The sequence below is a fragment of the Myiozetetes cayanensis genome, unplaced genomic scaffold (assembly GCF_022539395.1).
Source record: "Myiozetetes cayanensis isolate MyiCay16 unplaced genomic scaffold, myiCay2020 scf5-8, whole genome shotgun sequence".
Lineage (NCBI taxonomy): Eukaryota > Metazoa > Chordata > Aves > Passeriformes > Tyrannidae > Myiozetetes > Myiozetetes cayanensis.
This window is the reverse complement of record NW_026087742.1, coordinates 30736127-30762298: the sequence shown is the minus strand read 5'-3', so window position 1 is coordinate 30762298 and position 26172 is coordinate 30736127. Positions and strand designations below refer to the sequence as shown.

The 26172-nt window shown below is 39.1% G+C and overlaps 1 protein-coding gene across 13 annotated transcripts in view; it reads left to right on the top strand.

The window, feature by feature from the left end:
• The window catches only part of TENM4 (teneurin transmembrane protein 4), a 1544468-nt gene that overhangs the window by 954870 nt on the left and 563426 nt on the right, over positions 1 to 26172 (top strand). The window lies entirely within an intron of this gene.

The following is a 26172-nucleotide window of genomic DNA, read 5'->3' as shown; positions in this document are numbered from 1 at the left end:
TTTTCAGCTCACAAGGTACCTTTGGCTCTACCTGAAACCCCCATACCCATGTCCTGCTGCAGGGTGGTGCGTGGTGGGAGTGCGTGTGTATGTTTACATTTGGATCTGTGCTAGAGTCAGGGATGGGGTCTCCCATTTTCCAAGGAAAGGTGGGCTTGCCTCCAACAAAAAGCAGAAAAAAACAAATGCGCTTGACTGCAAGTTGAGTGACAAGTCAGTTTCTCAGGCATTAAATGTTAAAGACTTGCTTACAGCCATGCCCTCCTAGGTTTAAAACCCACAAATAGTGTGGCGTTGGGGAAAAGATGCTGGAGTGACTGGGAGAAATGCAGTGGTTCAGACTCCTGCTCGTATTCTCAGCAATTTGCATTCTCAAATACAAATTTTGGCTGTTGAACATAAAACCAGGATGCTACCAAAGAGCATTTATTTCCTGGGAGTTGTTTTGATTAAAAATGTAGATCTTTTCTTACTATAAAATATCTAAGCTCTTTTACGTGTAAATAGGTAGTAGTTAAGGAATGCCAAATCTTTAAAAAATAATACTTAAAACATCCAAACTCTTAAAGCATTCACAAGGCAGTATGTATTTACTTCCTTACCATGACCACGCTTAGAAATTCACAGTGGTTACAACCATGTAAGCACATGATTTGGAAAAAAAACCAAAAAACAACCCCCCAAAAAGCCCAAATAAAACAAAAGCCCATATTTATGCCACAGTCTTGTTTTATGGGATACACAGTTCAAAATAATTTTTTCATACAGACAAAACAGAGATGAATAAATACTTACTGAATAGATAGCCAAGACCTTTTTGCATCTTGAATGCATTTGCTCATGGCTTTTCCAGGAAAGTTCAATTCTTTTTGATTTAAAAATTACAATTAAAAGCAAAACAACACAACCCTGAATCAAATTAAAAAATTAATCTCTCCACCTCCACCCCATTTTCCTCCTTAACTTTTTGCAGTGAAGTCTAACCTTGAATTTATAGCTGCATCTTTTTTTTTTCCCCCCTGAAAAAAAGTCCTAGGTGAAGGGAGGGCCATAAACTGAGAAAATAAGAGCAAAGCTCTGAAGTTGGAAGTTGTCTGTATGCTTTATATAGGTAAACTTCTGCTATAGCCTTGCAAGTTGTTAGTGTGCTGCGCGCGGCTCTGGGGCGCCAGAGTTGGGCAGGGAAACTTGGCAGCTCCCAGCCTATCCCAGTCCCATTTCTTTCTGCTTCGCTGACCCTAATAAAATTGCCTACTAGAAGGGTAGCCCCTCCCCTCCTATGGAAAGTGCTCTGCTCCCAGCATGTGCACCATATGTGCCTGCAACACCCAAGGCTTAACATATACACCTATACTATTCCAGCAGCCTGCACGTGCCACCCTCTGGGTCTGGTAAGAGCTGAGGATCAGCCATCGGGAACCCCAACTTCTCCCCTGATAGCTGGGGGAGGCTGGGGCTGAGCCAATGATTTGTATTTAATTTATTTCATTGGCCTTTTCAGCGCCAGGCACCTCCCACTTAGTGCCTCAGCCTGTAGCACTTTTATAGGCTTGGGTGTTAAAAACAAGGAGTGTGTGTGTGTATATATATATATGTATATGTGTATATTATGTATTCAGTATTGGGGGGCACAGAGGGAGGAAGATGCATCTCTTTCCCTGTTTTGCACTCAAACAAGACCACAGCAGCTTGATTGCCTCTGCCTGTGTTACAAGGCTGTAGGAATTTGCTGGTTTGTGGTCTTCGTGAACTGCCCTTCCCTGTGAAATTTCCAGCTCCCAGACTCTGCCACGCTGCTGGATCAGTCCTTGCTGGAGTGGGCTGGTTTGTGGACAGTCAGATTCTCTGCTGCCATGATCCGTTGAGAATGTGATCCCCAAGCCAGTGCACGGGCAAGGAAAATTAGGGTCTGTGCTGGTTTGCAGCGGGTCTGGGGGTAGGGAGGGGACTGTGAGGTCGCGGTGTGTGGCCAGGCTGTTCCCAGGCACGTGAAAATGTAACCTGTGTTGTTCTTCTCTCGAGAGCGGGGCCGCTGCTCTGCACCACCCTGGGAAGGGACTCTGCACAAACAACTGGGGCAGGGGAGGAGGGGAGGTGCCTTTGCAGACAACCTGTTTCAGTGTCCCGTCCCCCCCTCCCCCAAAAAAAATAAAATCACCAAAATTTGGGAATTACTGCCACTGCACTGAGGTGCACTTTATCTCTGCAGGGACTCTGCCTCTTTGCCTCACACTCCCTTCCACTCCATACGTGCATGCATATGTACAGATATTCACAAGAGGAGAGTTTCAGTGTATCTGTCATTTATGTGAGTGATCTGGAGAAGAAATATCATGTCTTGGTGGAGAAAGATGGCCATTAGTGTGGAAAGAGATTCTCAGGCTGCTCTTTGGCAGAAAAAAGGGGTAAAAGGCAAAAGAAGATGCATAACTTAACTTTGTAGTTTCCTGTTCTTATTAGCAAGGGGTCCTGGTTTAAGAAAGACTTTTGTGGGGAGAATATGCCTTCTCTGATTTTAAAGGATGGGAAAAATTGTGGAGAGATGAGAGTAAAGCTGCTTGTCTGGTTTTGGTTGGGGGAGGAGATAGCCCCTCTCCCTCCCTTCCAATTTATTTTACTACATGGACGGAAAAAGAGAGACATTTCTCTGATTTCCGTGGGTCTGGGGAAGCAGTGAGGTTTGGGCTGAGAAGATGCTGCATTTTTTACGTCCTTGTAGTTTAATTATTTTCCTTGACTCATTTAAATTAGATGCTTTCCTATCGTTTTGGTGAGCAGATAGTACACAGGCAAGGGAAAATGCTGTTTTCTTTTGGTTTACAAAGTGAGAATTTTTTTGTTTTTATTTTATTTTATCTATTTCCTGGAGTGCATAATAACTGTTATTTCATTCTCTGTACAACATGTACACTATTCCAATTAAGAGCCTACTTTTATTATTTTTAACCTCATAGTTTACCCTTTCTCTGCTCAGGAGAATAAATTGTTGGGTTCTTGCATGTTAAAATAGCTGTGATGCTTAAGCAAAACTACCTTTTGCCTGGGAAAGTCGTTTCCAGTTCTGTTGAGTTCCCACTTCAGTGGTTCATTTTCTGACAGAATCACATCTTTGCAAGGAGCAGAACTATGATCTTATGTAACTTGATTTTTCCAGATCAAAAGTTACAAATATTGCAGTAATACCACGATGAGAGAGATTTGACAGGAGGAATGTTGCGTGGCTGTATTTATTATTAGGATATCAAATCAAGGGTGTTTTAAAAATTAATGGAGAGGAAAAGCAGAATTAAAAAATATGAATAAACAAAAACTACCCTGATATCTTCTTTAACATCACTTTTTTCCTTTTATCTTACCTCTGTAGGCAGTTGAGGCTTTGTTTTTATTTTTTTTTAAAGCAAACCCTTCTGTGTTTAAGATATGTGTAATTGTAATTTCAAGAAGTAAAGTATCTTGAAACTTGCTCTCTCTCTCTGATTTCATTCAAAGAAATGAAACTGTAAATCAATGTCAATTCAGATTTAAAGACTGGCTGTTACCTGCCCTGTTACAAGGTCTATCAGAATAGCTTATTGTAACTAAAAGCTAAAATACTCTATTTCTGCTTTGAACTGACAGATTGGCATTGCTGGGCACTTTGACTAAGTAACTTTCACCACTTGCCAGCAAATTGGGTATTCATTGGACCCTTGACCAATACGTTTCAGAGAAAAAAGTAAAGTAATACCTTTTTAAAGTATATGTATGCATTTCCTCCTTGCTGTAGATTAAAAGGAAAAAGAACCATGGAGAAATTTATATCTTAACTATATCACTATAACCTGGGGAGCAGTGCTGTAGTGTGGCTATAGGACTTACATATTTAATTACAAATAAATGTATGATTTGCATTTCTCTATGCTGTTTCACCATCACTGCACTGATATTCAAATAATTTTCTTAGAAATAGATATATATTTTTTTTTTCCAGCTGTTCTACATCAGTCTCCCTGGAGCATCTTTAAAGGCACAGTTGAAATATGAATAGGAGGACATATTTCCTTAGTAATAAACACTCTGTATGGAAAGTTCTAATTTCTTGGAGAGTTTGAGCCTTAGTCACAAACATCCTTTTGCCTTTTTACCAAATTGCTGAGAACGAAACTGTTTGTGCTGAAGGGGGATTCAAACTCCATTGTATATTGTCCTGTTGGGTGTCAGCAGAGGCGATCTTTTGAACGTTCTTCTAGTGTGTTGGCAGCCAGAAGGAGGGAAAAGCATTGTGAAATAGAAGGGCTGGAAGATAAGTTTCCTATTCCAAGTCAGAGTTGCTTTCTAGGGTTTGACACATCCTTGTTCTTATTTTAAGTGGGGGAAGGAGGGAAGAAAAAGCGAAGAGTTGCTCATGGTCAATTTAAGTGAAGGAGCTCACTGAACTGCATTTATCAGTCCGTTTAAATGGGGATGATTCAATTAGATTTTGCAGATATCTCCACGGGCTACTACATGAAGTAGTATTTGCTACAGTCTAGGATAACCACTGCAGTCCAAAATGCTGCTTCACTACTGTAATCACTGCTAAGGCATTGGTAGCAGATGTGCTAAGGCAGCAATAGCAAATGTGAAAACAGGAGATGTCTCGTTACCCGTTGATTCAGGTTTTAGGTGATTATTCAATTCAGTTTTCTCTTTAAACACTGAGTAGAAGGTGCATCACTTGCCTGCATATATGTTTGCACACACTGAGCCTTCAAAGTATTCTGGAGATTGATTAGTTAAACAATCAGAAGTTGGAAAACAGAATATTAAATCCTATTTTACTGTTTTAATCCAACCCTTTATTATGTATGCAATAAGGGCTCACCGGGTTTGTTGCCTCCCCCTCAAACTCCAGTAAGTGTAATGGAAATCTTAGACTTGCTTAAAAAATCCAGCCTAGGCCTGTTCCTTCTGGGGAATTGGGGTCCATTCATAAAATCAGTCTTCTGATTGTGCCTTTGGATGCTGAAAACCATTTCATTCTCACCTCTGTAACATGAAGAATAGGATGGGAGAGTTTGGTTAGTCAAAAAGCCTTTAGAAGTAACTGCCAGAGGTGATTGGAAAAACTGATGGAGCAGAGGGACACTGGAATTTACTTTCTGCCTGTTGATACAAACAGCGTTAGGTGGTTGGGCTGTGGGCATCACAGATCCCGTCGGTCAGGAATAAGGAAATGCTGCTATTTCTAGAAAATTACCCTTTGTGCAGGTGGGCTTCAGGTGTGATCAGGTTTTTGACAGTGGCACAGATTTTTGTGCTGGGAAGCAGAGAATAATCTCGAGAGTCGGCCTACCGATGCATTCCTGCAGACAGAGCCCTGATCGAGGGTTACTCACGGTTCTTACTTACCGTGCTAAAACAATGCAGAGATCACACGGCCTTTAATTGCTGTTGTGGATATTTGACACGTCAGCAGATCAGACTCTGAGCTGTCAAGATGATCATGCAGAGGTTGCAACACACTCTGACACAGTTACGAAATGTTGGGTTGAAGAGACTTGCCCAGCATTGCCCATAGTTTTGGGGCATCATTTGGCTGCCCTAATCTGAAACACATTTGTCCTCATTCCTCGGTCCTCTGCTTAGTCACTACAAACCATCCAGCTCTGCTACAGGTGAGGTGGGGATCGTAAACCTCCTCTTCTACTCCTCATTCTCACTGCTTCATCTCCAGGCTGGCTTGGATAAAACACTGTCTTGTGAAAAATGACTTTCATTATTCAAGACACTTAGTTAAGGCAATTGTCATTGTGCTTTTTACTTAAATTTTAGGTCTTCAATATATACATTTAAATCTTAATATTTGTCTCTTAGTCTAGTCTTTGTTGATTTTTTTTAGTCTTGCAAGAGCTAGTAGCTTTGTGGCATTGCCTCGTTTTAGTATTTATATGTGTCTGTGGCTTAAATTAACAAATCATCGTATCTTGATTTAACAGAGTACTCTGCTCCTCTAAATAGATCCCTTAGTCCATCCTGCTCAATCTGCTCCTCTCCTCATCTCCTGCCTCTTCCAACTCTATTCTGCAATCCCATTTTCACCCTTCTAGCCTCTGCTTTCCAAATTTGTCATCCCATCATTCAGCTTTTCCCAGCTTGGGATCACTCTGAGCACCAGAGAGCATCTGCAACTGCAATTGTGATACATGGATGCAAACCTGGCACATCCTGTAGCACAAAGTATCACACACAGGTAGAAATGTAAGTGATGGAAGTTGGTAAATATGTACAAATTAACCCAGGAGCATATAGCAACAATGTCTTTATTAAAGATGTCTAAACTAGGCTTAATTCATACAGGTGCACACAAAATTCATTAGAAGAAAAACAGTTCTCTCCCAGGCAAATTTCAAGTCCTTCCTCTAAAGTCCTAAAAATCTCAGAGGAGGTTCTAGAGAGAAGGCTAAAGGCGCCTTTTTTTTTTTTTTTTTTTTTTTTTTTTAACATGAGTAAAACAACATATTTTTTTCCCTAGCCTTGTTCTCAGAATCTGCTGAACTGTTTTGACTGAAATTTTCCAAAAAAATTCAGCCTGAGGCAGACAGCTGGCATGGAAATTTTCAGGCCAAACAATTTGCTTAGTATAGTTATAAGAAACTGTGAATGCTGTTTTATTATTAAAGCTGCCTCGCTCTTCTCATAATTGACAGCAGTACCAACTTTGCCTTTCCCTAATAAACAGAGAACTGGAGATTGTGTTACAAACTAATTTCGTATTTGTGTTATTTTATAGATATTTTTATACATTGGAAATTTATTATAAAACTGACACATGCATTTCAGCATATGTTAGCAGATGATGAAATCTCAAGCTTCCTGGAAACCAAAGTGACTACAAGTAATGAGAATCCCACCAAGTCGCATCAAACCGATACAACATTGCAGGATTTGTAAAATGGGATTAAACTCAAACAAATCTCAGGAGACCTTGCATTGACAGAGCGATCACACAGATTCCCACCTTTGGGTTCATGGTCCTGCTGACAGAAAAATTCTGATTTAATATAACAACATTCTGTTGTAACAGCAATTGTTATTGTAAATCACAGCCAAAAAAACAAGGGGAAAAAAAAACAAATGGAAAACCTTAAAACTGAAAGAACAGATAATTGCATTTTTGTATGATCAGCTTTTCTTCTTTTGTTAACATCATTACAGGTGACCTCTAAGGCTGTGGTTTCACATCAGTGCCAAACTCAGGACCAACTGGCATAAAAAGAGAGGGGTCCTGCTCTCTCCCTCTCCTCCCATCCCAATATCCTCTCTCCTCAGCTCCTGTCCTTTCACTCCTTCAGAATATGTCTGATGATTTATGCCCTTTTGACCAGGGTAGGGCAAGGGGTAATGAGTTTAAGCTAAAAGAAGGCAGGTTTAGATTAGATATTAGGAAGAAATTCTTTAATGGGAAGGTGGTGAGGCACTGGCACAAGGTGCCCAGAGAGGATGTGGATGCTCCATCCCTGCAAGTGTTCAAGGCCAGGTTGGATGGGGCTTTGAGCAACCTGGTCTAGTGGAAGGTGTCCCTGTCCATGGCAGGGGGGTTGGGACTAGATGATATTTAAGGTCTGTTCTAACCCAACCCATTCCATCATTCTGTGATTCTGTAAATTAATTAATCAATGTAGGAAGAAAAAAGCACCATCTTTTGCTTGTGAGTTTCTTTTGTTTGTTTGGGGTTTTTTTGTTTGTTTTCTTTTGTTTTCTTCTCAGAGTTAGTGACTTGCACCAGTGTGGTGGAAGCATGTGCCAAGGAGAAGAGAGTAACAAAGGGGTACAAAGAGCTTTGTGGAGATGATGAGTGTTTAGGTTAGTCCCATGACTCAGGAGTGGGTTTTTTTGGATTGCCAACTCTTTACAGGATTTTTTATTGTACTGATATAAAGCTTCACTTTATTCTTATTATAATACAGAGTACCCTTTTTCATTACAGTCTTCCATCTTCAGGACAGTCTTTTGAACCATCCTGCTCAGTAGGCACTGAAGCAGTAGTCCTCTAACAGTTTACTGGATTCTCTTTGAACCCTGTATACAGTTGTGATAGCCACAACAAAAACTTTCAAAATTTAAAATCATTCAAAGAGTGAATAAACCTTCCTGTTTTTCTGCTTTAAACTCTCACTTTGTTAATTTAATTAGATGGCTCGTACTTTGTGGGTTATGCAGCAGGATCTCATAGTCTAGTTCTTCCTAGTTTTTGTTTGTTTGGGGTTTTTTTGTTTGTTTTTGTTGTTGGTTTTTGTTGTTGGTTTTTTTCTATTCCAAGCCTAAAGTCCCCACCCTATGTCATCTATTCTTCAAAAGTCTTTCTGTATTTCCCGACAATCTGTGCAGCCTTTTTCTCTGCTTTTGTTAATTCTATTCTATGTTTGGTACATGGGTAGACCCAAAATGGATATATCATTAAGACAGAAGTGCATTGTTAGCTTATACATCATCCCATATTATCCTGATATTTAGTCTGGAGAAAAGGAGGTGCAGGGGGCACCTTATCATTCTCTACAACTACCTGAAAGAAGGTTGTAGCCTGGTTGTCTCCTTTCCCAAGATGGAAGTGACAAGGCAGAAGGAAATTACCTCAACTGGCACCAGAGGGAGTTTAGATTGGATATTATGAAAAATTTCTTCACTGAAAGAGTAATTAGGCATTGGAACAGGCTGCCAAGGAAGTGGTGGAATCACTATGCCTGAAAGGGTTCAAAAAGTGGTGGATGTGGTGCTTAGGGACATCGTTTAGTGGTGGACCTAGCAGTGTTAGATTAATGATTGGACTTTATGATCTTACAGATCTTTTCCAACCTTAGTGATTTTATTATTTTTCTCCTTTTGTTATTTTTTTCCTAACATATCCCAAGATTTTCCCTGCACTGCACATTTGACTGGCATGAGCAGAGAGCTGGTATATGTAGAGTGCATCCTGTGGAGATTCCTCAGCCACCTTCCTGTGTGGTACCAGTTAATTTAGAGCCCACATTGTGTATGTATTGTTAGAATGGTTTTTCCTTGTATGCATTATGCTGCTTTTATTGATACTGAATTTCATCTGATGTTTTTATCACCCAGCTTGTTACTCAGTACATATAGTGAGAGTAGGTTGTTGGAGGCTTCATGAGAGAATCAGAACGCCCAGCAATGAAACAGGCTCTTATTTTGACTTTTATTCTTGTCCTGGGGATATTCTGAACAAAAATATAACCAACAAAATACCCTTAATACAAAGTAAGAACAACCAGCCTGTCTGTCTCGTGATATCTGACTGTGAAGTTGTCAGTGGCTCAAATGCTTTTTCTTCTCATCAGCATCGCATCTAACACAGTCTTTTATCTTATACTTCTTTGCTCTTCCCCCAAACAGCAAAGTACACCCTTCACTTCATCCACGCTGGAGCACCAGAGTCCTGAACCAAGGGAGAACCTAATGATCATCTTCTCACAGCCTGACATGTTTCCCCTGTACCTCCACCTCCTTTCTCTACCGAAATCCCCATTGTGTTCGTGAGGCCCCACAAAGACACCTGGGATTTAGAAACTTTCAATACTCACTTGTTTTTGCTTCTGTCTCACAAGAAAGTGTGAGGAGACACAGCCACCTGCCTGTGACTTAGAGTCCTCTTTGTTGACAAGCATTTGGGTCTGCCTCTACAGTGGTTTCTTTAGAGTTTGGTTTTTATGGCTTATAATTACTGGTGCTGTTCATGATATTATTTGGGATTTTAGAGATGCCCAAATGACTCATATAGAAGCTACAAACTATTGCTTACAGCCCTGCATACCCCACATATGTTTGTGTCTCTGTGTGCTGAACACTGCTGATCATGGGCTCTGGGGAGCAGCATTATTGTACACCTGCATCCCTTTGTTTTGTATTATTTTATGCCTTTTGCATATTTAATGTTTTGTTGAAATTTTTTTTTTTATGTATTTATTTATTTTGGCTGATGTCTTCTCCAGAGATTATCAGACAGCAAGCACCTAGTTGAGAAGATGGTAACAGGGAAGAAGGGGATATCAGAAGCTGATACTAGGGAAGAAAAGTGGCTCTTTTGGGGGTGAGAAAATGAGGGAATACCAGGAACAGAGCTGGATTCCTTCAGCCAATGCTCTATTGTGCTCTGTGCACTGAAGACTTTAATTCTTTGTTTTCCTCTGTTTTGGGGTTTTTTTCCCTCTCCCTGTCAGAGCATGGAAGGCTAAAAATTCTGTAAAACTTCTGTTGTGCATGAAATATATACATCAATAAAATCAGGATGCCCAGCCCCAGCAAAGCTGCCCAATCAAATGTGTATGTGTGAGTGGGCATATATTCATGTGTGAATACTCCTGTTTGTTTCCCTCTCCTTCCCTCTGTTCAAATTAAAACACCTGAAGTTAATTTTACACAAAATATGTGGTAGCTCACCTTGCATCATGTTTCCTTGAATATTTCATTAGAGCCTCTTTTTTAAAATGTGCACTGCTTTGTCAGACCAAGTGTTTGGAAGTGGACATTCCCAGTGACAAAGATTTTTTGGACATAACAAAAGCCAGTCCTATCCAATCTTGTTTGAATCTCCAAAGCTCCACAACTCTTTAACCTAAACCAGGGCCAGATCCAAGGATCGTTACTGTTAACTCAAAGGCTCCTGTTGGTTTTAATGGGCTCTGGATCAGGCTTTCTCATTCCTGCTGTGTAGCAGTGCTGGCTCCCCTAGTGCAGAAACACGAAATGGTCATGAAAATTGAAGGCTGCTTTGGAAATGGATGTCATTTCCACTGCTGGACTAATTGAGCGTGCAAGGCTGGGAGTGGAGTAGGTTTGAGGTTTTCTTCACGTTTCCAAGTAAGTCAAAGTTCCTATAATGAAAACATGCAGAGTGGTGTTTTGTAACTATTTTTATACCTACATCAGACTTGATGTTAGTGGCTTTGAATTATTTAACATTTTTCTTCCTCAGCTGTCATCTCCAGTGAGCTCCCATTGCAGGGCTGCAGGAGCTGTGTAAGGAACAATGCAAGAGCCTGGCATTGGCTGCTGGTGGAGCGGGGGGTTGCCTGGTTTTGTTTTGTTTCATGTCTTTAATCCTTTTTTGTCCTTTCTCTTGCTGGTGAGAGGGACATCAGGCCAAGGTATTAAATCATACTGACCAGCGTGGGCTGAAAATGAAGTTCATGCCAGCTAAAGACACAAATAGGGAGTTTTCTGCTTAAACCACTGAGAACTAATGTCTGTCACATAGGAAGAGCCAACTATTTAACATTCAGTCTATTCAAAAAACATTATTATGTCCCAATGGTAATTTAAAACCACATCTGTTAGAACCATATGTGGGGAAAGTATGCCTTTTTTTTTAGCTTTTTTTTTTTTTTTTTTTTTTTTTAAGTCCCAAGTTACCCTGTTATAGGGTTATCTTCAATGTGGGCCTGTTTCAAAATTTCAGACTGACAGCCGTGAAATGCCTGGAAGAAAAGAACTAAATGAATTGAACTCATCTTTTCCCCTTTGTAATTAATGTGTGGGCTTTAAGTGTATATCTGCAAGTAGACATCAAGCTTTGAAAGGAAACCTATAGACTGGGATCATGCCTCATGCCTCTGTTGTCTATAACCTGATATTTGTTTTTTGTCTGAGTTACTAGATATTCCACAGGGGTTTTTTTCCTTGCTGTAATTCCAGCTTTGCATTAACAATGCATATGACCTTTGAAAATATTTCTTTTGGGTAGTCAGACTATCTAATTTTTACTTTGTGTAATTGCCATTGGATTATTCTGTCCTTAGAAACAGAAGATATAGATTTGTTTTCAGAGCATCCCATCAATATTATGTGACCAGTACGAACTGACATAAACGTGAGATTCTTAAACCTTAACAGTGTTAATAGCATATCTGACATAGCTAGTGGAAGTTGGCTCCCCAGAACCCTCAGGTGAGAATATCTACTACAGGTCCCTCATGATGTGGTTGGGAAAGGGCTCTGTGTTACCTGTAAATTGAGTGAAACATTTGCCATGTCTTTGTGTACCAATTAATCCCTGCTAAATGCAAGCACCTGAGTGAATTGTTTTGACAGATAGTAATTGGTGGCAAACACACTTCAAGAACAGAACTAAAAGGAGCTCCTTATTCCCTCACCCTGTCACCTGCTCCCTCTGCCTGAGTCTTCAATAAAACCTGGACAAAACTGAATTCCCGAGTGATTGGCAAGCACTGATTCCCTCAGTGCTTGATGAGACCATGCATTGTGTTGTAGTAGGGAACATTTCCATAGTGCTACCCCACTTCTCTGAAGTCCAGTTTAGGTTGGTGATATAAGGAAGAGCTGGGCTTCAGTTGTGGTGGTACAAGCTGGAACGCCAAATGCTGGTGTTCAGTCTGTGACCCCATGTGGTTAACTAATACTGTGCATATTACATGAAGAATTTAGAGCATTCTCAGACCTCAAGCTTACCACTCCAAATATCCCCTTCATAATAAACAACAAATTAATGCTCTGCTGAGCCTTTCATACAAGTGCCAAAAGCTTAGTCTTGTGTAGAGTCCCACTTCCTTGTAAAATGGATTTTCCCATTAAATGCATCCAGTGTCATCATGCTTTCTACTGTTTCTCCTTCAGAAATAAACCAAGTATCTCAGAGAGAAATAATCAGAAAATAAATAAATGAACATGCAAGTTGTATTCATAAAACCACCATTCATGAGCTACGTGTCTTTCCAATGGCATTTACAGCATGGCATATTGTGCATCCCCCTCCTGCTGTGTTTTAAGCACTAAGCAATGAATTTCTCAGCTAAATAGGATGTTAGTGACCCCAAAGTATAGAGCACCTGACGACCCAAGAGTTAAATATGCAGCTATAAATAGCATGCCTGCTTTGATGGGATACATTGTATTGTAATTTTAGCACTAATTAAAGTTTGGTTGTAGGCATGAAATATCACAGTCTTTCAGAAACGTGTAAATCTCCAAAATTAATCTGTTTTTTGTTGTCTGAGTGTTTTGGCAGAGTTGTGTCAACACATATGAAGTTTTACGAGTAGCAATATAATAAAGACAGGTTTGCATGTCAATAAGCAGCATTTTTTTGATTCATTTTGTATTAATCAAGTTAAATCAGAATGCATTAATTTGTTCTTGGTTTAAAATGAAAATCCACTGAGTCCTGTAGTGAGTTTGACGTTCAAAAGGTTTTGTGGGGTTGATTGCTTCCAGATAAGTGGGAAAGGAGCTATGCTGAAAAAAAACCACTGCAATTTCAATTATGTGCATGGAAAATGTGGAGGGAAAATGAAGAAAGCTAAAAGAGAAACAACACATTTTTATGTTTTTGGCACAGCGTACTTCATATTCCTACTCGCTGTCCTTGTGTGATCCCTTAGCACTTGATGGATGCGAAAGATAATTGTTGATCATTTCATGAAGCTCTGCCAGTAACACATACCAAATATAATTAAACCTCCAATTTTATGTTTTTAAATACTTTTTTTCACCAAATATAGCAACTAATCACTTTCTGTCAGAGCAAGAGGAGGCAAGGTGTTTTGGGTTCTTTTTTCTAGCCCCACTTAGTGTGAAATGTGGGGGTTTTCATTTTCAAAACAATTCCCCATTTCTGCTAGATCGTTTCACCTTTGAGGTCCCATGAGAGTCATTCTGGAACTCCAGGAAAATTGCCACAACGATGTTTTTGCTTCTTAGACTTCTTTGCATGGTCGAGTTGGACCAGCTCCAGTAATTCCTTGTCTCGCTAGGTAAATCACTACAAGATTCTTGCAGCTGGGACAACGAACAAGGGAAATTTAATGTCATTCATCTCTGATTTTAACCCTATGCCTCTGGTGTAGATTTCAGGTTAATTTCTTGGAAGATGTCTTTTTAAAATTTCTGTTGTCAAGCTGATTCATTCCATCCAATGTTATCATTTTCTTGTCTATAATGTAGACAAAAAGTTTCATTGTGATCAACTTTGGTTCAGTCATGATCCTTCTCAAAATGAGGACAGACATTGCTCTTTTCTCTAATAAGTGAGAAGACCCAGGAAAGTATCATTTTGGAATGACAACTCTCGACCTGAAAAATCACCTTTAAAGAAAAACAAGGGGAAATGACAGATTGATATTGAAAGTTAACACCTAACAGACATTTTCAGCATAGCCTGTCTATGGCAGTCGGTCTCCAGCTGTCCAGAGCCCAATTCCACTGGGACATGCAGCATAATGCACTTTGCTCTCTCCTTGAGCATGAGGGCATGCTCCATTAGCTGACACTTGTTTTTACAGCCTACGTGCTAGACAGCTTGGGTGGAAGCTGAACAACCAACCCCCAGTCTTGAAGATCATGTCCAACAGGGCAAGTTAGATGATTCTCTTTTCTGTAACTGTTTCTTGGTCATTGTAGAGACATTAATTAAAGGACATGCTTCCCAGTTCTTGTTCCTCCTTTTCCTGAGTGAATCTTAAATTTGAAACATAAATAGAAAACAATTTCAAATGTACTGATGTAGTTACACTGACTAGTTACTAAGGTGACACTTTGACCATAGTAAGTAGTTTAAAGGAGGGGACATGGGGACTTTGATCGGTTTGCAATCTCTTTTATGACCCAGGAGAACTCACTTGTATTTTTGTCGTAATTTATCTGTCCATAGAAAAGGTTTTCTAATAACTTCCTAGTTATTTCCTCTTTGCCAAATCATTTTGGTGTCCTGGCAGCTCTGTCACTGATTCTCCTTTCCTTTAATATATCACTGCGGTGTCCTGGCAGCACTTGTTTTAAGATACAGAAGTACAGTCAGTCCACCATTCTTCACACAACATTGTTGAATGGGAATCACATTTGCAGTCAAACTGTGAAGTAGAAAGCTAGTTGACCTGTCTTTTGGGACATTTGGTTTTATTAGGTTCCTACATGTGTTTACTTTGATCCCTTCAATGCTATCTTAGAAGACAATTCCAGGCAGATTGTAAAAATGTCAGGTTCTTCAAACACATTCACATCCTTTCTAAATTTGTTAGATCTTCTCAATTACAATTCAGTGTTCTGTATGAGGCAGAATTGTTGCTGCCATGTTGAAAAGATTATCTGTTTAGCTCTCAAAAGCTCACAGGATCCAGCACTGTCCATAACTGGCTGTGTTCGGTATAGGTGTATTCCCAAAACTACATTGTCCCAAATATCAGACTTATAAATGAGCTGAATTCTGAATTACACCAAAAGAGCTGAATCCTGGGTCACTCTGGCAATAAGTATATACTTCCTTCTGCAGATCCCATATTCATCAGAAATGGATAATTTCAGAGCATGCACTTGACCTGTGCTTCAATTGACAGTGGATAGACCTTTTATTGTCTGGAGAGTGTCTTGTCCTTACCTGCCTGAGTCCTGCATCCATCTCTGGGGTCTTCAGCACAGGAAAGATATGGACCTGTTAGAGCAGGTCCAGAGGAGCGACAAAGACATTATCAGAGGGCTGGTGTACCTCTCCCATGAAGACAGGCTCAGAGAGATGGTGTTGTTCAGCCTGGAGAAGACAAGGCTCTGGGGAGATCTTATTGCAGTCTTTCTGTCTCCTGTAGCAACAGGGCAATGGCTAAGAGTTTTAAACTGAAAGAGAGTTGATATAGACTGGATATAAGTAAGAATTTTTTTACCATGAAGGTGGAGAAACACTGACACAGGTTGCCCAGAAAGGTGGTGGTTGCCCTATCCCTGGAAACATTCCAGGTCAGGCTGGATGGGGCTCTGAACAAGCTGTTCTACTTGAAAATGTCCTTGCTTGTTGCAGGGGAGTTAGTCTAGCTGAACTTTAAAGGTCCCTTCCAATCCAAAGCACTCTATGATTCTGTGCTTCTATGACTCTGTCTTCTAGGAAAGGGGGTAAAACACAATAAGAGGGGAAAAATAAGCAAACCAGACCTGGGTACAAAATCACTCCATGTTATTGCCCTTGGTGATTGCATTTTCTCATTCCAAGCATAGTCTTAAGAGGAATAATGTTTCAAAACTATCTCAGATCCCACATTAGTGGAGTCTTAGATGACAACTCCAAACCTATTAAATCAGCTTAGATACAGTCTCCTCATGTAGGAAGTTGTTATGCGGTAACAATATAGTTAACTTTCCTCCTTGTTTTATCAGAAATGACTCAGTGTTTTCTAACCATGAAAACTGGAGGGGAGACAGAAAATGCCAAAGGAGGAAGACTAGCTGGAATGCAAAATAGCTGCATTTCTTAAGGAAAGCAAGTTCTTTGTTGCCCTAATTTATCCTCACTGGTTTTACAAAAGAACCATGGGAAGGACAAAGTCAAAACGTACAGTTATCTCAACTGCTTGGCCAAGTACCACTTATGTCCAGGCTGCTTTCTGCCTTTCTGAATAAAGGTGTTGGGAGCAGTATGTGACTGGGAGGTGGAGAAAGCCTCCCGAAGTCTAAAAAAAAAAGTTTTCTTAAACTTCTGATTGGTTGGAACAGTGATTTACTAAAGCCACACAAATCAGATAACTTAAAAAAGGTCGTATGGGATGACTCAGATTCATTCATATGAAAAGAAGATTGGATCTTCAAACTGAAACAGACAGAAACATCCCAAAACAAACTGATAAAGCCTAAATATTTTCAAACCTTGTTCATAAAAATTACTGTTAGTTTAGACATCCCTTTGGGATTCAGAAGAGAAAAGGAATAGGAAAATATTTTTTAGAACAGTTAATGCAAGAAATCTCCAACTTTTCCTGCAAGCCACAGGTGAAAAAATGAAGACAGATAAAAAAACTCCCTGAGGCAAAGATGCCAATTTTGTTTTTAGTATTTGTCCACTTAAAGTATCCTATCCAAAGTGGATGCTGCTTTTCTCTTAATTAAAGGACAGTGCAGGAGCTCTAGATGGTGACTTACCTTGTGGTGTCCAAATAGGTGCTTAATAATAGAAATTAAAGTAACCACCTCAGCCCAATTGGTATCAAATCCGTTTTCTCCTCTCCTTTTAACTTAGGGCGAACACGGGAAGGAAGAGGTTCTTTGCCACAAGCCATTGTGCTAAGAGTCAGAAAACTGTGTGGGTTAGGTCTCTTTCTTCTTCAGATCTCCTTGGCAGGAATGTGCATTGGCCAAGGCTCAGGGAATTCTAGCTAATAAATTATAATGTTGGAGGGACTGCTTACCCTGTAGCCATGCTAATTAGGTTCTTACCCGCAAATCAGGTCAGTTTATGTTCTTGACTTTAATGTAGGACAGGCATATGGGCCCACGTGTTGTAGGTTGGGGTTTTTTTATTTGCAAAATTTGGCAGTCATAGTTTTCTCAAATTTTAGTTTTTTTCAGTATTTCTTTGGGGCAATACCAGTAGTTCCCTGTCATTTCTTGTTATTGACTCTGTATCTTGGTGGTCCTAATTAGAAACACTTTATGACTGATAGGACAGCTAACACCTAGGTAGGAAAGTATTAGAATGATCTGGATGTCCTTGGTATATATTCTTCACACCCCAACTACTCTTTGAAAAAGTTCCATGTGATTAATAATAACTCCAAGGCATATTGTTTCCCACTTGAGAAACAGTGACTGAAATTCAGAGATAAAGACAGAGGCACTGCCAAATTTTGTAGGGGGATATTAAATATATTTCAAAAAAGAAAAAAGTCCACAAAAATGTTTTACAGTACAGGGTGTAGTTTTTAGAATCACCACAGTATCCAGTATTACCAAGGACTTATGATGACAGGAAAGCTGCTTTAGTAATCAAACTATGTAAGAAGAAAGCTGGGAGGTTAAATGCCCCTCTGTGAGATGTGTAAGTACATAATGGTTTCAGTACTCCTTTTACTTGTCTGTAGTTATCTGCAGGTGTCAGCTGACTCTTAACAACCCAAACACAATAATTCAAAATGTTTTTTATTCTTTGTAAAGTATATTGGATGCAGCAACACAGATTAGGTAATCTCTATCTGTGTAAGAGCTGTTTCTGTTCAAAGTTTTATTCATAAAGGGAATTCTGTTCAGGTACAGTGTCTCTCTCCATAAGTTATTATTGATATTTTTACTTTCTTATGTGTCTTTCCAATTAACTTTTTACAAGATTATGAGACTCCATTTCCTAGATTTATGTTCCTGCCCATGTTTATTGGTGACCTGGGATAAAAAATATGGCCATTGGCAATAATTTGCAGGTGATCTAAATGTAGGGGGGTTAGCAATGAAAGAGTAGAAGATATCGACAAAGATTTATGTGTCTTGGTAAGCTGTGTACAGACAAGCGATCTCATTTTTAGTGTAAGGAAACATAAACTCTTACATCAAAGAAAAGTAAAAGTGCAAATTAAGGACTGATGGGACCATTTTGACTGCTTAAGTGAGGCAACAGAAATTCATTGGCAGAGAGGTCTGCTGAATATATGCAGCAAAGAGGCATCAGTAAGAAATGTCAGGAAGCTGACTCTAGGCAAAGAGACCTGAAACCAAATAGGTATTATTTTATTTGCTATAAAGGGAACAATCTAAGGAGAAGTATAACCGTTCTCTAGATGAGGAATATATTTTGCTTTGTTGTACATTTTAGTAAGTACTTTTGTTCAAGATGGAATTACCTACATTCTGCACTCTGTGTTGCATGAAGGATCTTCCTAGTGGTCCCTCTTGTCAGTATAACTTCTGAATACACAATATACACCTATTTTGATATTCAGCACCTCATTCTTGCGATCTCCCATGTGCATAGAGGTGATCTTTGCCCTGTGCATGTTTAAGAAATAGTGACAACTACACTTCCTGAGCAGAGTTTTGATTTCCAAACCATTCAGGGTGGTTTTTTTGGTTTTGCACTTTTTTTTTTTTTCTGGCTTGTCGAGGGCTTGCTCAGAGGTACTCACTTGTCCTAAATCTGAATAAAAGGAAACTGAACATGTAAGAAAGCAGGTTTTCTCATAATCATCTGGACTGATTGCCATTCTTCATGTTTTGCACTAATCTGCATATGTACAAAATGAATGTAAATCACTTATAATTTGACAGCAGTTTGCATGCCTGTATACCCCATATGTGATGAGAGAGAATGTGAAGCAGCAGAGATTCAAGTGTCTGCTGCTGTGTCTAGATTGAACTGGAATTTATGAATAGATACAGAAGTGAAATAAATCTTCTAAAAATGGTCAACTCTGGAAAGAGAAAATGGTTTTTTTTCTGATTTTGAGGGGTTTGGAGTGGAGAAAGCATGGATATGAATATATAGCATTTATTTAATGTTATTATATCTTGCTCATCTGGAGAGATCTCAGTACAAGCAGTTGGGTCCCATTATTCACCAGATATTCTTTTTTTTGCATTTTCAAGTTCCCTCTTAGTTTTCTGGTTTAGTCCAGCTGCAACACTGCCTCCCCATCACACAGAATTGTGTTTTGTTTTAAGAAGAACACAATAACAAATCCATTGATCTTATTATTAAGCAAAGAAATAAGTAGGGAAAAAGGAAAACTATGTTCTCCTTTCTTTAGTGTTACTGAAATGGAAACTGAAATGCTGATCTGCCCTTAACATCAGTCTGTATTGCCTGTGTATGTGCCTCTTAGTGGAATTGTATGACTACACTGAAGTTGAGACATAAGCTCTTGGGAATGCCTGTGAAGGAACATGTGGACAGATCTGGAGGTAGAGGTGGGTGCTGGTTTCTTAAAACTAGTGTGCCTTGATTGAATCTATACATTCCCCCAAACTGCAACAAAAATCAGACAACTTCAAGCCAAAATAATCTGATCCACCAAAGAGTTTCACTAACTTGGATGTTTTAAAACAGCAGCAAACCTGATTAATATGGCCTCTGGATGGAAAAAAAAAAAATCCTAGCATGGCTTGCATTGTAAGACACTTGAAAGATTATCTAGTTCCAATTCCCTGACTTGGGCAGGGACATCTTCCACTAGCCACATTGCTCAAAGCCCCCATTCAGCCTGGTCTTGGACACTTCCAGGGATGTGGCAACCATAACTTCTTAGGGCAACCTGTGTCAGTGCCTCACCATTCTCACAGTAAAGAATTTCTTCCTAATAGCTAAACTGAACCTGCCCTCTTTTAGTTTGAAGCAAGTCCCCCTTGTCCTATCACTCCATGCCCTTGTCAATAAGTCCCTCTCCAACTCTCTTCTAAGTAAATTATACAAAAGTTTCCTCCCTTTCTAAGGGACTGTCACAAATTGGGATCCAAAATGCCTAATATGTTGATTTTAGAAACACCCTATTTTTTATAATACAGTGCCACTGACAATTTGAAATGGGGATGGTTAATCTGAAAAGCAGTTGTTTCTCTGTGATACCTTTAGCCATATTTTTCATTGCTTTTATCTTTGTCAATTTCTGTTGTCCCAAGAATTGATTCTTCCACATGAAATTCAGCCTGTCCTCCATGTGTAAAATTTCCCATGACTAAAACGGATAGTAAAGGTTATTAGGCAACATATTACCCAAGGCTGAGGTAGTTATTCTGACTGTCTATTTTTATTTAATGCTGTGTATGTTTTTATCTTTACCCGTGGGATGAGTTTTCATTCCCATTAGTCCAGTCATAGGCTAGTGTGACTCCACTGACATCACTGGAATGGTAGGTTCACTATCAGTGGTATTATTGAGTGGTGGATCCCTATGCCCTGGAAAAATTAGTTTTGATCCATACACTTATTCATGTTAAACAATGCAATACAGTGTCTCACACAGTTATTTAGGAATCTGCTATAGCAAATGAGAAATAGGCTTCAGATTATAGGTGCTCTTTTCATTTCTCTAAGGTGATTGAAAAGAGAGTTTCACTGAGCAGGTTATCAAGTCGCTGACCATCACTGTTCTCTGCAGTCTCTGTCTCCTATTTGTAGGCAGATCTGTGAGAAACAGAAGTGTGCCACAACTTCTGGACCTGGCATGTTTGGTTAAAAGCAGTCCTTTGACTAGGTCAATATTTGTACTATAATGACCATAAGGGTTAAGGTGAGAAATGTTTTGATATATGTGGTAGGTCTGTAGGACTACTTACACAGGAAAAATAATTTTATCTATCAAGCTGTTGTGTGTTGACTCCAGACAGCAGCTAAACCCCACCCAGCTGCTCACTCACTCCATCATAATGGGATGGGGAAGACAATTCTGTGGGTCAAAGGGAGAAAATGCATGGGTTGAGATAAAGACAATTCAATAGGGAAAGGAAAAGCAAAACAAATCAAGAAATTCATCCACCACTTCCCATAGGCAGGCAGGTGTTCAGCCACCTCCAGGGCAGCAGGTCTCCATCATGTGTGATGGTGACAAATGGGAAAACAAATGCCATCACTCCAAACACTCCCCTTTCTTCTCCTCCCAGTTTTTATTTATAACTACAACATCATATGATCTTGAATAGGCCTTAGATCAGTTGGACTCAGCTGTCCTAACTGTCCTCTCAGAAGTCAGCATCCTCACTGGTGGAGTGGGGTGAAGAGCAGACAAGTCCTTTACTCTCTGTAAGCATAAGCACTGCTTAGCAATAACTAAACACTGTTTATCAACAGTGTACCAACACTGTTTTTATCACAAATTTGAAATAAACTGCTATGAAGAAAATTGGCTCTATCTCAGCCAAAACCAGTATACAAACCCAGAGATGAAATGAGCAGAGAAGGGAGTGGAGGCTAGGGGAGGCTGTCTAAAAATCTGGGTCTCAGGTAGTTTGAACCATGATATCTGCCATGCTTCTGAAAACTTCTTTGACTTCGGAAGAGTTATCTGATTTAAGTCCAACTAACAAATACTGCTGCTATCTTGAATAGTGTGTTTGTTGGGAAGTAGATATAATAAAGCAGCACAGTCCTACAGCCCATGATGTTGTAAAGTTACTAAACCATTTTATCACCTTAGAAATAGGAACTGAATTCTGCTATTACAATTCATTAAGTCCAGGGGTGACACCGAAATTTACAGGGTTTCACCCAGTTTGTGCAGAGCAGAATATGCCCAAAAATATTTGTCATATTCAGCTCACTTCCAAAATGGCTCAAATACAATGTTGAATCTGCAGAGAAAAGCGCTGGGGCTCGTACCCTTCTGAAAGAGCATTGCACATCAGAGAACTGCAAGAAAGAGCCATTGATGCAGAATGTGCAATATATGTGTGCTTGAGTCACATCAACAGCGGAAGGTCACATTTAATTTTCTCCCAGAAGAGCACCCTCTGAGCTGACACACGGAGATAAAGATACTACTCATTATAGCAGTTGTGATTTTTCTACCCAAATAGCTTGTGTGGGAAGATCAGCCTCCAGTCCCTTGAGTACAAACCAATCTATACGGTAGCCCCTCAGCTTGCTGAGCCAGCAGAGCAGCTCCTGTTTGCTACCTAATTTCAGATAAGAGTTAAACATAAATAATAATAATACCAAAAAGTCTGATTATCTCACAAAAAGGTTTAAGTGCTTCATATAATCTTTGGGGGAAAAAAATAACTGTAAAAAGACAAAGAGGAAAAAAACCTACAACAAATAAAACTCCAAACTGAGTGTTTAATTGCCTGGTACTAAAGTATTCAGAATTTAGTCCTCTCTACATCTAAATTAAAGATGTAAAATGCAACCCAGGGCACTCTGAAAATATGTAGGATGACACTGTCTTTTTTGTTGTATTTCACATTTCTATCTCCAGGACAGATCCTGGAGTGGCAGATAGCAAAGTGGCAGATCCTTGACTATCTTTTGAAAGAAATTATATATTTTTATACCAGTTGGCGATCTCATCTCATTAGAAATCTCCTGATTCTCCTAAATGAGTCGTGCAATTGTCTCATGATTTGCCATCAGGACTTCCCCAGTGTCTGCGCATTCAGGGCACTTTCCCTTTGTCTGCAGTCTTGGTAATAAATAATTACCTATCAGATTCCCAGCATGAATTCTGGAAGGGTTGAAAGGGTTTTGAAATATAGGTGGGGAGAAGAGGGAGTAATTAATATGGGATTATTGAGAAAAAGAAACAGAGCAGATAGGGAAAATGAGGCAACAGAACCAAAGAAAAGAGGGTAGGAGAGATACTTCTATAAACAGGAAACAAGTAAGGAGACCTCCAGGATGGGAATAATATTTCCTTTATTAGCAACAGAATCTGGGTGAGAAGAGATAAGAAGATGGAGAGTGAAAGAGGAGGAGAAGAGACAGATTCCTGGAGGCAGTGAGGAAAACACTCAGCATACAGAGAAGGTGACAGGACAGTTGAGGAGAATGATAGGGATCCAGAATCAGTGGGGAGAGACTGAAGATTGCACATCTAAGAAAGCTGGTGTATTCTTGCCTCTGTTCCTTTTCTAATTGAAATACTCTTTTTGTTTACTTTAAAATTTTTTTTTTAAGATGCAGTTTTATTTGAGTTATATGCTTATGATAGTAATCATCTGCTTTCCATTTGCACATTTAGTATGGATAGTTCTGTGTCTACTTTCTTTTCCTACTTGCACATATGAAAAACAGGGTTTGAAATGATAAATTCAATAGATTTCCACTTAGGAAACTTCAGGAAATGAAAACACTATTAACGCAGAATAATTCTAGTTTAGGCTGCTCCCTGACATCCTATAGTCTTGAATTGACAATCATGTTCAGGGTGTGTGTGTGATTAAAGAAGAACCAGTGAAGCCTGGAAAGTAAAGAAAAACGAAGAAAGATTTAATTTTTTTGTGTGTGTATATCTGTGAATATCCACAATAAAGGGGAGAGTTTTTTCAAACCAGGATGTTTCTCAAAGTTTTTCTAGCTCTTTAAAATGCAAGGACTGGGGAGGAGAATGTTAGTTCAAGAGAAAGAAGCCTGGAAAATGAGAAGGATCAAAGCAAAACCATCTTCAGTTTATTTCTGGAGATCATGGAGAGAAGAGATGCTTATCGAAAAGACAGAAAGAGTATTACTAGGCAGGGAAAAAACAGTTAAAAAAACATCTTCATGGTTCTTTATTTTCCACGTTAGAGCAAACATATGTTGTCTTTCCATTGCAAAAGAGCAGCTGAAAGGTATTGTCTCCATTTTAATAGTTTCTGATAGTAATTCCTTGACTCTTTGAACATGTTTTTTTCATTGTGATTAATATCCTGCTGTTGTTTACTTATGGTCCATATTGAGTGAATGGATAAAAGTACTCAACCTTGAAATCAGTATGCAAACATAGCCTTAAGTAGGTATTTTGAAGTTCCAATTTGCCTTTTTTTTTATTATTTTCCTGATTGAACTTTCCTGAAAGGTCAAGGGATGGTACTAGTAGTATCATGTGTTTATGCTCTGTAAATAAATTTTGCTTCTGCTTTTCAATCAGAAAGCAAATAGAAGAACCCCAAGCATAAAGAATGGGTCTATCAAATGGCTTACTTATTAACAGTTATAATGTCTCCTTTCTGTGAAACAAAAGAAGGAAAGTAATCCTTATTGGTACATGCTGCCCAGAGAATATCTGAAGTCCCTGACTGTTGCTCCTGACTAGCTCTCTTCACAGATTTCCCATAGGGAATGATGCTGAAAGCCCAGGGGGAGATACTGGGGCAGGGGAGCAATGCTCATCAGAGTCACCAGCCTACTTGAAAGAAAAATGTATCATCTGCATGTCTATAGGGGACAGATGGGATTTAACTATGTCTGTTTGTGTGCACTTCATGTTTATCATAAATCCTAATGCTTCACTGCATCACTGAGCTCTTCTAAACCCAGAGACACTTACCTATGTTTGTCTCACTGTGGCTCTTTTTCTTACCTTTTTTTTCCAAGCTCTGTATCCACATGAGGTGGAGGACATCAATAACTTATTTCTCGTCTTTCTCTCTTTGTATATGTTAAAATGAAAGCTGAGGAACAAACTTGAAAAGAAGGAGAAAATTAATATATTACTCAGTTAAAGCCATGATGAAAATCAAATCAGACATACATGTATGATTCATTCAGAAGTAATTTTGCTCTGTCTGGATCCTCCTGTTCTCTCATTTATAGGAAGAAAAATGTATTGCTGTAGTACCCAATACTTTTCAAACAATAATACTATAAGTATTGCTTTCCCTCATTAGCTATAGGCCTCTATAAGGCCTTTTGTCTGATTAATTTTGGTAAAACAAAAAAGCAACTCAGAATGCCCTTTTTCAGGGATGAGGATAGTTTTTTCAAATGTTGTACCATGCACTTATGTGTTTTTGCATGAGGACAGGATGCACAGAGTTATACTCTCCACTCTTTAGAAAACAATAAAGTAATAATAAGATAATAATATAAAATAATTAACATAAAAATAAACAACAAAATAATAAGCAATAATAATAAAATATAAAAGTAAAAGTTTATTGGCTCAACCATTGACTTCAGACTTTGAGAAATCCAGTAGTCTGTTTTCTTCAGACCATCTTCTCTGCAGAGTGATGTAAAATAAACTATTTTCTTAAAGAATTTGGGGCCACCAGAGAAAAAGTACCATGTGAATCTGTCATACTGTGAGGCAGGGGATTAATTATGAATGGCTAAAATCAGTAGGGAAAACAAATACCTTTATAGCTAGACCAGTAAAAAGAGTAGCAGATCTTTGGCACCAATCATTGAGTGATGAAAGTTTATAAAGACACAATGAAACATAAAAGCCCTATGGCTTCTTTTGTTTGGAGAACAATGACTTTGGATGCAGTTAAAGGTGGAGGCCTGGAAATTGTGCACTGTGTTTTTGTGGGCATGGAATTTTGTGTCTTTAGTACACCTCCCTCTACCATTCTTTACAAATATTGTAAAAGTTCCTTTTTCATTTTTGTTTTCAAGTAGTCGCTAAAAATTGCTATTATTAGTTCCCTTCTAATCACATGTATTACAAGGCAAAGCCTGGAAAAAGATTGAAACATGATATAAAATGTGCTAATTTGATAATGAGCAGCAATGCAAAGTATGCCTTCTGTGCTTTTTTCTCATTTGATTCTTCTTGATCCCTTGGAATATCACGTGCCAAATGAAGCAGCTGAGTTAATTTTAATTTCCTGTCTCCTTTTCTTGTAATATTTTTCCTTTTTTTTTTTTTTTTTTGGTCTTCTCAGAAATTTTAGCTGTGGCTGGTTTTAATTCTGTGACAGTAAATGTTTCCTAGTGTTAGATGTGGATCAGAACAGCAGTAGTGGCTGCATGCACTGTCCAGCTCATCACAAGAAATTTTGGGCCCTGGAGCTTTCAGTGATGTT